Below are 15,000 nucleotides of genomic sequence, written 5' to 3'. Positions count from 1 at the left end.
GGACACCGACGGAGGCAACGTCCCCCTCCTGCGGTGACAAAAAAAATCCACCCCTGGTACCTAAAAATTTCTCCAGCGGCGGGCCCCTGGCCTAAACTTCCTCCGGCCCGCGCAACACGCACTTTCCGTCGGACACGGACGGAGGCAACGTCCCCCTCCTGCGGTGACAAAAAAAAATCCACCCCTGGTACCTAAAAATTTCTCCAGCGGCGGGCCCCTGGCCTAAATTTTCTCCGGCCCGCGCAACACGCACTTTGCGCCGGACGCCGGTCCCAAACCACCACCGCCGACCGCCACAAGGCGACAGCCACCATCCCCGACCGCCACCCCCCGACCGCCACCAGCCGACCGCCACAAGGCGACAGCCACCATCCCCAAGCGCCATCCCCGACCGCCACCAGCCGACCGCCACAAGGCGACAGCCACCATCCCCAAGCGCCACCCCCGACCGCCACCAGCCGACCGCCACAAGGCGACAGCCACCATCCCCAAGCGCCATCCCCGACCGCCACCAGCCGACCGCCACAAGGCGACAGCCACCATCCCCAAGCGCCACCCCCGACCGCCACCAGCCGACCGCCACAAGGCGACAGCCACCATCCCCAAGCGCCATCCCCGACCGCCACCCCCCGACCGCCACCAGCCGACCGCCACCAGCCGACCGCCACAAGGCGACAGCCACCATCCCCAAGCGCCACCCCCGACCGCCACCAGCCGACCGCCACCAGCCGACCGCCACAAGGCGACAGCCACCATCCCCAAGCGCCATCCCCGACCGCCACCACCCGACCGCCACCAGCCGACCGCCACCAGCCGACCGCCACAAGGCGACAGCCACCATCCCCAAGCGCCATCCCCGACCGCCACAAGGCGACCGCCACCAGCCGACCGCCACAAGGCGACAGCCACCATCCCCAAGCGCCACCAGCCGACCGCCACCAGCCGACCGCCACAAGGCGACAGCCACCATCCCCAAGCGCCACCCCCGACCGCCACCCCCCGACCGCCACCAGCCGACCGCCACAAGGCGACCGCCACAAGGCGACAGCCACCATCCCCAAGCGCCACCCCCGACCGCCACCCCCCGACCGCCACCAGCCGACCGCCACAAGGCGACAGCCACCATCCCCAAGCGCCATCCCCGACCGCCACCCCCCGACCGCCACAAGGCGACCGCCACCAGCCGACCGCCACAAGGCGACAGCCACCATCCCCAAGCGCCACCCCCGACCGCCGCCCCCCGACCGCCCCAAGGCGACCGCCACCAGCCGACCGCCACAAGGCGACAGCCACCATCCCCAAGCGCCATCCCCGACCGCCACCAGCCGACCGCCACCAGCCGACCGCCACAAGGCGACAGCCACCATCCCCAAGCGCCATCCCCGACCGCCACCAGCCGACCGCCACAAGGCGACAGCCACCATCCCCAAGCGCCATCCCCGACCGCCACCAGCCGACCGCCACCAGCCGACCGCCACCAGCCGACCGCCACAAGGCGACAGCCACCATCCCCAAGCGCCACCCCCGACCGCCACCAGCCGACCGCCACAAGGCGACAGCCACCATCCCCAAGCGCCATCCCCGACCGCCACCAGCCGACCGCCACAAGGCGACAGCCACCATCCCCAAGCGCCACCCCCGACCGCCACCAGCCGACCGCCACCAGCCGACCGCCACAAGGCGACAGCCACCATCCCCAAGCGCCACCCCCGACCGCCACCAGCCGACCGCCACCAGCCGACCGCCACAAGGCGACAGCCACCATCCCCAAGCGCCATCCCCGACCGCCACCACCCGACCGCCACCAGCCGACCGCCACCAGCCGACCGCCACCAGCCGACCGCCACAAGGCGACAGCCACCATCCCCAAGCGCCACCCCCGACCGCCACCAGCCGACCGCCACAAGGCGACAGCCACCATCCCCAAGCGCCATCCCCGACCGCCACCAGCCGACCGCCACCAGCCGACCGCCACCGGCCGACCGCCACCGGCCGTTCGCGGTGTGCGCCGCCGTTCCCCAAGCACCCTCCGGGACGAAGCCGGAGCCGGAGAATAGCAGCGGCCGTGCGTAAAAGCTGCGGCCGGGCCTCGCGGAAGGTCCCCGGGCAGCGAGCTGCCGAGCCCCGGCCTCCAGCTTCCACCAGATAATAGGACCGGGCGCGCGCAAAAGCTGCGGCCGGGCCTGGCGGAAGGTCCTCGGGCATCCAGCGAGATCACACGGCCCCCACCGGAGGCGGCTAGCGCCTCCGTAGAGTAGTGCCGGCCCGTGGAAGCGGCCGCCCGTCAGCCTGCGTTGCCGCTGGTCGAAAAATGCACTAAGTGCCAAACCCCATTCATTTACAACGGCGTGTCCGCCAGAGGGCGCACTTCCCCCGGCGGACCAGCCGGCGGGGCTCGTTAGAGAGTGTATCCGCCTGGCAGTGCCTCCTGGACGGCCTGTATTCCGGACCGCGACCGCTAACTTACGGGAGCCTAAACGGCCCGCGGACCAGCCGGCGGGTCCTCCGTGAAAGCCTATCCGCCTGGCGGTGCCTCCTGGACGGCCTGGATTCCGGACCGCGACCGCTAACTTACGGGACCCTAAACGGCCCGCGGACCAGCCGGCGGCTCCTCCGTGAAAGCCTATCCGCCTGGCGGTGGCTCCGGGCCGGCCTGGATTCCGGACCGCCACCGCTCACTCGCGGGACCCTAATCGGCCCGCGGACCAGCCGGCGGGACCTCCGTGAAAGCCTATCCGCCTGGCGGTGCCTCCTGGACGGCCTGGATTCCGGACCGCGACCGCTAACTTACGGGACCCTAAACGGCCCGCGGACCAGCCGGCGGCTCCTCCGTGAAAGCCTATCCGCCTGGCGGTGGCTCCGGGCCGGCCTGGATTCCGGACCGCCACCGCTCACTCGCGGGACCCTAATCGGCCCGCGGACCAGCCGGCGGGACCTCCGTGAAAGCCTATCCGCCTGGCGGTGCCTCCTGGCCGGCCTGGATTCCGGACCGCCACCGCTCACGTCGCGGGACCCTAATCGGCCCGCGGACCAGCCGGCGGATCCTCCGTGAAAGCCTATCCGCCTTCGCCGGTTCCCCGGCCGGCCACGGGTGGCGAGAATCCGGCCTCCTCGCCCGGAGCGCGCTTCGACTTGGGCGAAAAATGCACCAAGTGCCAAACCCCATTCATTTACAACGGCGTGTCCGCCAGAGGGCGCACTTCCTCCGGCCGGCGGGGCTCGTTAGAGACCGCGTCCGCCTTGGCCGGTTCCCCGGCCGGCCACGGGTGGCGAGAATCCGGGGGACCTCCGTGAAAGCCTATCCGCCTGGCGGTGCCTCCTGGCCGGCCTGGATTCCGGACCGCCACCGCTCACTCGCGGGACCCTAATCGGCCCGCGGACCAGCCGGCGGATCCTCCGTGAAAGCCTATCCGCCTTCGCCGGTTCCCCGGCCGGCCACGGGTGGCGAGAATCCGGCCTCCTCGCCCGGAGCGCGCTTCGACTTGGGCGAAAAATGCACCAAGTGCCAAACCCCATTCATTTACAACGGCGTGTCCGCCAGAGGGCGCACTTCCTCCGGCCGGCGGGGCTCGTTAGAGACCGCGTCCGCCTTGGCCGGTTCCCCGGCCGGCCACGGGTGGCGAGAATCCGGCCTCCTCGCCCGGAGCGCGCTTCGACTTGGGCGAAAAATGCACCAAGTGCCAAACCCCATTCATTTACAACGGCGTGTCCGCCAGAGGGCGCACTTCCTCCGGCCGGCGGGGCTCGTTAGAGAGCGCGTCCGCCTTGGCCGGTTCCCCGGCCGGCCACGGGTGGCGAGAATCCGGCCTCCTCGCCCGGAGCGCGCTTCGACTTGGGCGAAAAATGCACCAAGTGCCAAACCCCATTCATTTACAACGGCGTGTCCGCCAGAGGGCGCACTTCCTCCGGCCGGCGGGGCTCGTTAGAGAGCGCGTCCGCCTTCGCCGGTTCCCCGGTCGGCCGCGAACGGCGAAAAGCCGGCCTCTTCCCCCGGAGCCCGGTCGGCGAATTATTATTTATTTATTTATTTATTTTTTTTCCAAAGTGCCAACGGCTCTCGCGCCGCGATGCGTCCGCCTTCGCCGGTTCCCCGGTCGGCCACGAAGTATTGCGCATGATTATACGCGATGTTAATATTTATTTAATTATTAAATAAATACATACATGTGTTTATTAATAATATACGCGATGTTAATATTTATTTAATTATTACCTATATTATGAATAAACTAACGGTGATTTTACACGATTTGACTACATACGTGACCGTGATATAGTGCCGAGGGCTCCCGCGCCGTCACGCGTCCGCCTTGGCAGGGGTCGCCCGCGGCAGCGAGCGTTCGGCTCGCGGGGGTCCGCGGGGTGTTATTAGGGAGTGCGGCAGCCGTGCCGAGGCTCCGGCCGGCCGCCGGAAGTCCGGCGGGGGAGCGTCGGAGCTCCGCGAGGCCGGCCGGGGAGCCTCTTAGTCATCGCCCGCGCTCGCGGTGGTCCCGGTCGCTTAAAGTGCCACGGGAGGCGTAGCGATGCCAGTGAGTGTGCGCCAAGTGCGAGAGGCGGTGCATTTACGCGCCGTGTCCGCGAGAGGGAGGCAATTCCCCGTTGCGACCTCCGGGAGATCAGCGGGCCGTTCAAATCGCTTAGCCGGGGTGCCGGGAGCCTCCTCGGGCGTCGAGTTAGGAGGGGGGCGCGCGGAGAACCGGCCGGAGGTCCCCTGGAAGCTCAGCGGGCCGTGGGAAACGCTTGGCCGGGGTGCCGGGAGCCTCGGCCGGCTTAAAAGTGAGGAGGAAAGCGCGCGGAGAACCGGCCGGAGGTCCCCTGGAAACTCAGCGGGACGTGGGAAAAAGCTCAGCCGGGGTGCCGGAAGCCTCGGCCGGCTTAAAACGTGAGGAGGAAAGCACCGGGAGAACCGGCTGGAGGTCTTCTGGAAGCTCAGCGGGCCGTGGAGAAAGCTTAGCCGGGGTGCCGGAAGCCTCGGCCGGCTTAAAATGTGAGGAGGAAACCGGCTGGACGTCTTCTGGAAGATCAGCGGGCCGTGGAAAATGCTAAGCCGAGGTGCTGGTTGTCGAATAAGGCTCCGCCATCTCGTAGAAGGTGCTAATAAAGTTCATATCCGCTCGGCTGGAGGTAATTGGCCAGCGGACCGGCCGCCGGGACCTCCGTGACCGCCTATCCGCCTGGCGGTGCCTCCTGGCCGGCGTGCATTCCGGGCCGCGACCGCTCACTTACGGGACCCTGATTGGCCCGCGGACCGGCCGGCGGGACCTCCGTGACAGCCTACCCGCCTGGCGGTGGCTGCTGGCCGGCGCGGATTCCGGGCCGCGACCGCTAACTTACGGGACCCTAATTGGCCCGCGGACCAGCTGGCGGGACCTCCGTGACAGCCTACCCGCCTGGCGGTGGCTGCTGGCCGGCGCGGATTCCGGGCCGCGACCGCTAACTTACGGGACCCTAATTGGCCCGCGGACCAGCTGGCGGGACCTCCGTGAAAGCCCATCCGCCTGCCGGTGCCTCCTGGCCGGCGTGGATTCCGGGCCGCGACCGCTAACTTACGGGACCATAAATGGCCCGCGGACCAGCTGGCGGGACCTCCGTGACCGCCTATCCGCCTGGCGGTGCCTCCTGGCCGGCCTGGATTCCGGGCCGCGACCGCTCACCTACGGGACCCTAAATGGCCCGCGGACCAGCCGGCGGGACCTCCGTGACAGCCTACCCGCCTCCCGGTGGCTGCTGGCCGGCGCGGATTCCGGGCCGCGACCGCTAACTTACGGGACCCCAATTGGCCCGCGGACCAGCCGGCGGGACCCCCGTGACCGCCTATCCGCCTTGGCCGGTTCCCCGGCCGGCCACGGATGGCGAGAATCCGGCCTCCTCGCCCGGAGCGCTCGTCGGCTTCGGCGAAAAATGCACTAAGTGCCAAACCCCATTCATTTACAATGGCGTGTCCGCCAGAGGGCGCAGTTCCCCCCGCGGACCGGCCGGCGGGACCTCCGTGACAGCCTATCCGCCTGGCGGTGGCTGCGGGCCGGCGCGAATTCCGGGCCGCGACCGCTAACTTACGGGACCCCGATTGGCCCGCGGACCAGCCGGCGGGACCTCCGTGACCGCCTATCCGCCTGCGCTGGTTCCCCGGCCGGCGCGAATTCCGGGCCGCGACCGCTAACTTACGGGACCCCGATTGGCCCGCGGACCAGCCGGCGGGACCTCCGTGACCGCCTATCCGCCTGCGCTGGTTCCCCGGCCGGCGCGAATTCCGGGCCGCGACCGCTAACTTACGGGACCCCGATTGGCCCGCGGACCAGCCGGCGGGACCTCCGTGACCGCCTATCCGCCTGCGCTGGTTCCCCGGCCGGCGCGAATTCCGGGCCGCGACCGCTAACTTACGGGACCCCAATTGGCCCGCGGACCAGCCGGCGGGACCTCCGTGACCGCCTATCCGCCTCCGCTGGTTCCCCCCTCGGCGTGGATTCCGGACCGCGACCGCTAAATTACGGGACCCAAATTGGCCCGCGGACCAGCCGGCGGGACCTCCGTGACCGCCTATCCGCCTTCGCTGGTTCCCCGGTCGGCCACAGATGACGAATATTCGGCCTCTCGCTCTGGAAGTCCTGCCGACTTAGCCGAAAATTTTCTAAGTGCCATCGGCTCTCGCTCGGAAAAGTGTCCGCCTCGTCTGGTTCCCCAGCTCGGCCTCAGAATTCGAAAATTCGGCCTCTCTGAGGTACCAGGGGTAGGCTTTATGTACTTGGTCCCCCCAGTTAGTGTACTCATCACTTTACCCCCCTTTCGCAAAATATAGTCGGCACGTATGTGCAGAACTGTTTATTTTCATTTTAAAAATTTTCTAAGTGCCAGCGGAAGCTGTCACACGAACTGTCCGAGCTACCACGGTGCCCATCCCGGGCAGTGACGGCAAAAGGCCGATGTGTGTTTGATGGAAGTCTGAATAATTTCTAAGTGCCAACGGCTCAACCGCCGTAAAGTGTCCGCCTCGGCTGGTTCTCCCGGTCGGCACCGAACGAGCGAAAATTCGGCCTCTTCCCCTGGAGGTCCGGAACATTTGGCGAATATTTTCAAAGTGCCAACGGCTGTTCCGCCGTAACGTGTCCGACCCGGCTGGTTCCTCCGGTCGGCCCGAACGAGCGAAAATTCGGCCTCTTCCCCTGGAGGTCCGGAACATTTTGGCGAATATTTTCAAAGTGCCAACGGCTGTTGCGCCGTAACGTGTCCGACCCGGCCGGTTCCTCCGGTCGGCCCGAACGAGCGAAAATTCGGCCTCTTCCCCTGGAGGTCCGGAACATTTTGGCGAATATTTTCAAAGTGCCAACGGCCGTTCCGCCGTAAAGTGTCCTACCCGGCTGGTTCCTTCGGTCGGCCCGAACGAGCGAAAATTCGGCCTCTTCCCCTGGAGGTCCGGAACATTTTGGCGAATATTTTCAAAGTGCCAACGGCTGTATCGCCGTAACGTGTCCGACCCGGCTGGTTCCTCCGGTCGGCCCGAACGAGCGAAAATTCGGCCTCTTCCCCTGGAGGTCCGGACGACTTTGGCGAATATTTTCTAAGTGCGAACGGCTGTTGCGCCGTAACGTGTCCGACCCGGCTGGTTCCTCCGGTCGGCCCGAACGAGCGAAAATTCGGCCTCTTCCCCTGGAGGTCCGGAACATTTTGGCGAATATTTTCAAAGTGCCAACGGCTGTTGCGCCGTAACGTGTCCGACCCGGCCGGTTCCTCCGGTCGGCCCGAACGAGCGAAAATTCGGCCTCTTCCCCTGGAGGTCCTGTGAAGTTTAACGAATATTTTCTAAGTGCGAACGGCTCTTCCGCCGTAACGTGTCCGACCCGGCTGGTTCCTCCGGTCGGCCTGAACGAGCGAAAATTCGGCCTCTTCCCCTGGAGGTCCTGTCAAGTTTAACGAATATTTTCTAAGTGCCATCGGCTCTTCCGCCGTAAGGTGTCCGACTCGGCCGGTTCCCCTAGTCGGCCAAATAATGTGACAATTCGGCCTCTCGCTCTGGAAGTCCGGCCAACTTCTGCGAATATTTTCTAAGTGCCATCGGCTCTTCCGCCGTAATGTGTCCGACTCGGCCGGTTCCTCCGGTCGGCCTGAACGAGCGAAAATTCGGCCTCTTCCCCTGGAGGTCCTGTCAAGTTTAACGAATATTTTCTAAGTGCCATCGGCTCTTCCGCCGTAAGGTGTCCGACTCGGCCGGTTCCTCCGGTCGGCCTGAACGAGCGAAAATTCGGCCTCTTCCCCTGGAGGTCCTGTCAAGTTTAACGAATATTTTCTAAGTGCCATCGGCTCTTCCGCCGTAAGGTGTCCGACTCGGCCGGTTCCTCCGGTCGGCCTGAACGAGCGAAAATTCGGCCTCTTCCCCTGGAGGTCCTGTCAAGTTTAACGAATATTTTCTAAGTGCCATCGGCTCTTCCGCCGTAAGGTGTCCGACTCGGCCGGTTCCTCCGGTCGGCCTGAACGAGCGAAAATTCGGCCTCTTCCCCTGGAGGTCCTGTCAAGTTTAACGAATATTTTCTAAGTGCCATCGGCTCTTCCGCCGTAAGGTGTCCGACTCGGCCGGTTCCTCCGGTCGGCCTGAACAAGCGAAAATTCGGCCTCTTCCCCTGGAGGTCCTGTCAAGTTTAACGAATATTTTCTAAGTGCGAACGGCTCTTCCGCCGTAAGGTGTCCGACCCGGCCGGTTCCTCCGGTCGGCCCGAACGAGCGAAAATTCGGCCTCTTCCCCTGGAGGTCCTGTCAAGTTTAACGAATATTTTCTAAGTGCCATCGGCTCTTCCGCCGTAAGGTGTCCGTCTCGGCCGGTTCCTCCGGTCGGCCTGAACGAGCGAAAATTCGGCCTCTTCCCCTGGAGGTCCTGTCAAGTTTAACGAATATTTTCTAAGTGCCATCGGCTCTTCCGCCGTAAGGTGTCCGACTCGGCCGGTTCCTCCGGTCGGCCTGAACAAGCGAAAATTCGGCCTCTTCCCCTGGAGGTCCGTTCAAGTTTAACGAATATTTTCTAAGTGCCATCGGCTCTTCCGCCGTAAGGTGTCCGACTCGGCTGGTTCCCGATGTCGGCCAGAACAAGTGGAAACTCGGCCTCTTCCCCTGGAGGTCAGTTGAAGTTTAACGAATATTTTCAAAGTGCCAACGGCTGCTCCGCCGTAAAGCGTCCGACTCGGCTGGTTCCCGATGTCGGCCAGAACAAGTGAAAATTCGGCCTCTTCCCCTGGAGGTCCGTTCAAGATTAACGAATATTTTCTAAGTGCCAACGGCTGCTCCGCCGTAAAGCGTCCGACTCGGCTGGTTCCCGATGTCGGCCAGAACAAGTGAACATTCGGCCTCTTCCCCTGGAGGTCCGTTCAAGATTAACGAATATCTTCTAAGTGCCAACGGCTCTTGCGCCGAAAAGCGTCCGCCTGGGCTGGTTCCTGATGTCGGCCAGAACAAGTGAAAATTCGGCCTCTTCCCCTGGAGGTCCGTTCAAGATTAACGAATATTTTCTAAGTGCCAACGGCTCTTGCGCCGAAAAGCGTCCGCCTCGGCTGGTTCCCGCGGTCGGACACAAAATGTGTCAATTCGGCCTCTCTGAGGTACCAGGGGTGGGCTTTATGTACTTGGTCCCCCCACTTAGTGTACTCATCACTTTACCCCCCTTTCGCAAAATATAGTCGGCACGTATGTGCAGAACTGTTTATTTTCATTTTAAAAATTGTCTAAGTGCCAGCGGAAGCTGTCACACGAACTGTCCGAGCTACCACGGTGCCCATCCCGGGCAGTGACGGCAAAAGGCCGATGTGTGTTTATGGAAGTCTGAATAATTTCTAAGTGCCAACGGCTGCTCCGCCGTAAAGTGTCCGCCTCGGCTGGTTCCCTTGGTCGGCCAGAACAAGTGAAAATTCGGCCTCTTCCCCTGGAGGTCCGGAACATTTTGGCGAATATTTCCTAAGTGCCAACGGCTGCTCCGCCGTAAAGTGTCCGCCTCGGCCGGTTCACCCGGTCGGCCAGAACAAGTGAAAATTTGGCCTCTTCCCCTGGAGGTCCGGAACATTTTGGCGAATATTTCCTAAGTGCCAACGGCTGCTCCGCCGTAAAGTGTCCGACTCGGCTGGTTCCCGATGTCGGCCAGAACAAGTGAAAATTCGGCCTCTTCCCCTGGAGGTCCGTTCAAGATTAACGAATATTTCCTAAGTGCCAACGGCTGCTCCGCCGTAAAGCGTCCGACTCGGCTGGTTCCCGATGTCGGCCAGAACAAGTGAAAATTCGGCCTCTTCCCCTGGAGGTCCGTTCAAGATTAACGAATATTTCCTAAGTGCCAACGGCTGCTCCGCCGTAAAGCGTCCGACTCGGCTGGTTCCCGATGTCGGCCAGAACAAGTGAAAAATCGGCCTCTTCCCCTGGAAGTCCGGCCGAGTTAAGGCAAATATTTCCTAAGTGCCAACGGCTGCTCAGCCTTAAAGTGTCCGACTCGGCTGGTTCCCGATGTCGGCCAGAACAAGTGAAAATCCGGCCTCTTCCCCTGGAAGTCCGGCCGAGTTAAGGCAAATATTTCCTAAGTGCCAACGGCTGCTCAGCCTTAAAGTGTCCGACTCGGCTGGTTCCCGATGTCGGCCAGAACAAGTGAAAATCCGGCCTCTTCCCCTGGAAGTCCGGCCGAGTTAAGGCAAATATTTCCTAAGTGCCAACGGCTGCTCAGCCTTAAAGTGTCCGACTCGGCTGGTTCCCGATGTCGGCCAGAACAAGTGAAAATCCGGCCTCTTCCCCTGGAAGTCCGGCCGAGTTAAGGCAAATATTTCCTAAGTGCCAACGGCTGCTCAGCCGTAAAGTGTCCGACTCGGCTGGTTCCCGATGTCGGCCAGAACAAGTGAAAATCCGGCCTCTTCCCCTGGAAGTCCGGCCGAGTTAAGGCAAATATTTCCCAAGTGCCAACGGCTGTTCCGCCGTAAAGGGTCCGACTCGGCTGGTTCCCGATGTCGGCCAGAACAAGTGAAAATCCGGCCTCTTCCCCTGGAAGTCCGGCCGAGTTAAGGCAAATATTTCCTAAGTGCCAACGGCTGTTCCGCCGTAAAGGGTCCGACTCGGCTGGTTCCCGATGTCGGCCAGAACAAGTGAAAAATCGGCCTCTTCCCCTGGAAGTCCGGCCGAGTTCGGCGAATAGTTCCTAAGTGCCAACGGCTGCTCCGCCGTAAAGAGTCCGACTGGGCTGGTTCCCGATGTCGGCCAGAACAAGTGAAAATCCGGCCTCTTCCCCTGGAAGTCCGGCCGAGTTAAGGCAAATATTTCCTAAGTGCCAACGGCTGTTCCGCCGTAAAGGGTCCGACTCGGCTGGTTCCCGATGTCGTCCAGAACAAGTGAAAAATTGGCCTCTTCCCCTGGAAGTCCGGCCGAGTTCGGCGAATATTTCCCAAGTGCCAACGGCTGTTCCGCCGTAAAGAGTCCGACTCGGCTGGTTCCCGATGTCGGCCAGAACAAGTGAAAATTCGGCCTCTTCCCCTGGAGGTCCGTTCAAGTTTGGGGAATATTTTCTAAGTGCCAACGGCTGCTCCGCCTTAAAGCGTCCGACTCGGCTGGTTCCCGATGTCGGCCAGAACAAGTGAAAATCCGGCCTCTTCCCCTGGAAGTCCGGCCGAGTTAAGGCAAATATTTCCTAAGTGCCAACGGCTGCTCAGCCTTAAAGGGCCCGACTCGGCTGGTTCCCGATGTCGGCCAGAACAAGTGACAATTCGGCCTCTTCCCCTGGAGGTCTTTTCAAGTTTAACGAATATTTTCTAAGTGCCAACGGCTGCTCCGCCTTAAAGCGTCCGACTCGGCTGGTTCCCGATGTCGGCCAGAACAAGTGACAATTCGGCCTCTTCCCCTGGAGGTCCTTTCAAGTTTAACGAATATTTTCTAAGTGCCAACGGCTGCTCCGCCTTAAAGAGTCCGACTCGGCTGGTTCCCGATGTCGGCCAGAACAGGTGAAAATTCGGCCTCTTCCCCTGGAGGTCCGTTCAAGTTTGGCGAATATTTTCTAAGTGCCAACGGCTGCTCCGCCTTAAAGTGTCCGACTCGGCTGGTTCCCGATGTCGGGCAGAACAAGTGACAATTCGGCCTCTTCCCCTGGAAGTCCGGCCGAGTTTGGCGAATATTTTCTAAGTGCCAACGGCTGCTCCGCCGTAAAGAGTCCGACTCGGCTGGTTCCCGATGTCGGCCAGAAAAAGTGACAATTCGGCCTCTTCCCCTGGAGGTCCTTTGAAGTTTAGCGAATATTTTCTAAGTGCCAACGGCTCTTGCGCCGAAAAGCGTCCGCCTCGGCTGGTTCCCGCGGTCGGCCGTAATAGGCGAAAATTCGGCCTCTTCCCCTGGAGCGACCTCCAAATTTGGGCGAAATTTTTCTAAGTGCCTAAAGGTACCAGGGGTTTGGGTACCAGGGGTGCAGTACGAACTGGTCTTTTGTCAACCCATGTACTTTTTCTAGAGTACATGGGTTGGTCCCCCCACTTAGTGTACTCATCACTTTACCCCCCTTTCGCAAAATATAGTCAGAACGAGCATGGGGGACGCAATTGTTTTCCATGCAAATCAATTGGGCCTGGTCCGAGCGCTGGTAACGGCCGCCAGCAAGCGTCCCCTGCTCGGATAGCAGAACTGAAGAAGGCACGGCACTTCCAGAGAGAGAGAGAAAATTTTCTAAGTGCCACATTTCTCAAAAATTTTCAAAGTGCCACATCTCTCAAAAAATTTCTAAGTGCCACATCTCTCAAAAACTTTCTAAGTGCCACATCTCTGAAAAACTTTCTAAGTGCCACATCTCTGAAAAAACTTTCTAAGTGCCACGTCTCTGAAAAACTTTCTAAGTGCCACAGCACGGCTGTGAAATATTCAAAGTCCTACAGGCATTGGCAGAATGCGCGGACGGCCGTCTGCTCCCGGCGGCCGCCGCGAAGCTACTACCCCCTCCCGGGGACGGCTGTCTGCTCCCGGCAGCCGTCCTTACCCCCCTCCCCCGTTTGCACCGCCTGAAGTTAGACCCGCCTTGGTAGGGCCCCCACCGGCCCCGGCTCGCCGGCGTTGGGTGGACGGTTCCTGCCCACTTGCGGGTCCCGGTCGCTTGGCAACCGACCGGGGAGGACCAGCCGCCTCCTTAAACACAGGCTGGAAGGGAAATCCGATCAAGCTACGGAGGACCGGCCGCCTCCTTAAACACAGGCCGGAAGGGAAATCCGATCAAGCTACGGAGGACCGGTCGCCTCCCTAAACACAGGCCGGGCAAAAATCTGCGAATGGGCCCGTCAAGGGTAGTGGGTCATCCAAGGAGGGAGGTACCGGCCGCCTCCTTAAACACAGGCCGGGCAAAAATCTGCGAATGGCCCGTCAAGGGTAGAAGGTCATCCAAGGAGGGAGGTACCGGCCGCCTCCTTAAACACAGGCCGGGCAAAAATCTGCGAATGGCCCGTCAAGGGTAGAAGGTCATCCAAGGAGGGAGGTACCGGCCGCCTCCTTAAACACAGGCCGGGCAAAAATCTGCGAATGGCCCGTCAAGGGTAGAAGGTCATCCAAGGAGGGAGGTACCGGCCGCCTCCTTAAACACAGGCCGGGCAAAAATCTGCGAATGGCCCGTCAAGGGTAGAAGGTCATCCAAGGAGGGAGGTACCGGCCGCCTCCTTAAACACAGGCCGGGCAAAAATCTGCGAATGGCCGGTCAAGGGTTGTTGGTCATCCAAGGAGGGAGGTACCGGCCGCCTCCTTAAACACAGGCCGGGCAAAAATCTGCGAACGGCCCGTCAAGGGTTCTGTCTCATCCAAGAAAGGGGTACCGGCCGCCTCAGAGGCCGGAGCGAAGGGGGCGAAAGGCTGTCGATGGGGAAGGATCGGGGCCACGGCTAATCTAGCGATGCCCGCGTCGGGCGGTCACTCCGACGAATGAGCGGGGCCGAATCCGGCGCGAGGCGGCCTTCAGGCACGTGGTTCGAGACGACCTCACCCGGCTCTAGCCCGGAGGATCGGAGGCAACGGCCGTCTCCTTAAGCTAAGGCCGGACGAAAATCTGCGGATGCGGTCCATCCAAGGCAGACGGAGGTACCGGCCGCCTCGGTAAACAAAGCCCGGGCAAAAATCTGCGAACGGCCCGTCAAGGGTTCTGTCTCATCCAAGAAAGGGGTACCGGCCGCCTCAGAGGCCGGAGCGAAGGGGGCGAAAGGCTGTCGATGGGGAAGGATCGGGGCCACGGCTAATCTAGCGATGCCCGCGTCGGGCGGTCACTCCGACGAATGAGCGGGGCCGAATCCGGCGCGAGGCGGCCTTCAGGCACGTGGTTCGAGACGACCTCACCCGGCTCTAGCCCGGAGCGAAAAAAACACTCTTATAACCTGACCGACATGCGCCCATGACCCGCCTTGGTAGGGCCCCCACCGGCCCCGGCTACCGCCGGCGTTGGGTGGACGGTTCCTCCCCACTTGCGGGTCGCACTCCAGCGCTACGGCCGCCGCGCGAGCGCGCGCCCCGCGCCGCCCGCGCAGGCCTAGCGCGAACCGTACGGCAGCGAAACCGAGACGCCCCGGCTCAACCTCACCCAGAGGCCATCCACGGAGGCCGAGCGCGCGATCCGACTTGCGGCACGCCACGTGGGCGTCCGCCGGCCGCGCCGGTCGACCGCGAAACCGATTTCTCAAAGACCAAGCCCGAGTCCCAACCTCCGCACATATCCGCACACGCCTTCCCGACCACCGCGAAGCGGGAGGCGTCTATCGTGGCCGCCGGGGCGTATGACCCCTCCGCGTGAGGCGTGCGGGCTCGGGGGGGCCGCAACGACCGAGTCTGACTCGGACGGGGCGCAGCTTCCCTCCCGGTCGCAGCATCAGCGCCGAACGCGCGACGTCACCAGCCCCCCGGAACGGTTCGTCGGGAGCGCGGCAATGGCCCACATCTCACCTCGCCAGCCGGCCGCAGCGGGCCGCGCCGAACCGAGTCTGACTCGGGGTGCGCACAGTCCCGTCTGGGTCACGGAGGCGACGAGCTGTGACCGCCACCGTC

Source organism: Syngnathus scovelli, unplaced genomic scaffold (genome assembly GCF_024217435.2).
Source record: "Syngnathus scovelli strain Florida unplaced genomic scaffold, RoL_Ssco_1.2 HiC_scaffold_110, whole genome shotgun sequence".
NCBI classification, from domain to species: Eukaryota; Metazoa; Chordata; class Actinopteri; order Syngnathiformes; family Syngnathidae; genus Syngnathus; species Syngnathus scovelli.
The sequence above is the reverse complement of the archived record's forward strand: the minus strand, read 5'-3'. Positions refer to the sequence as shown.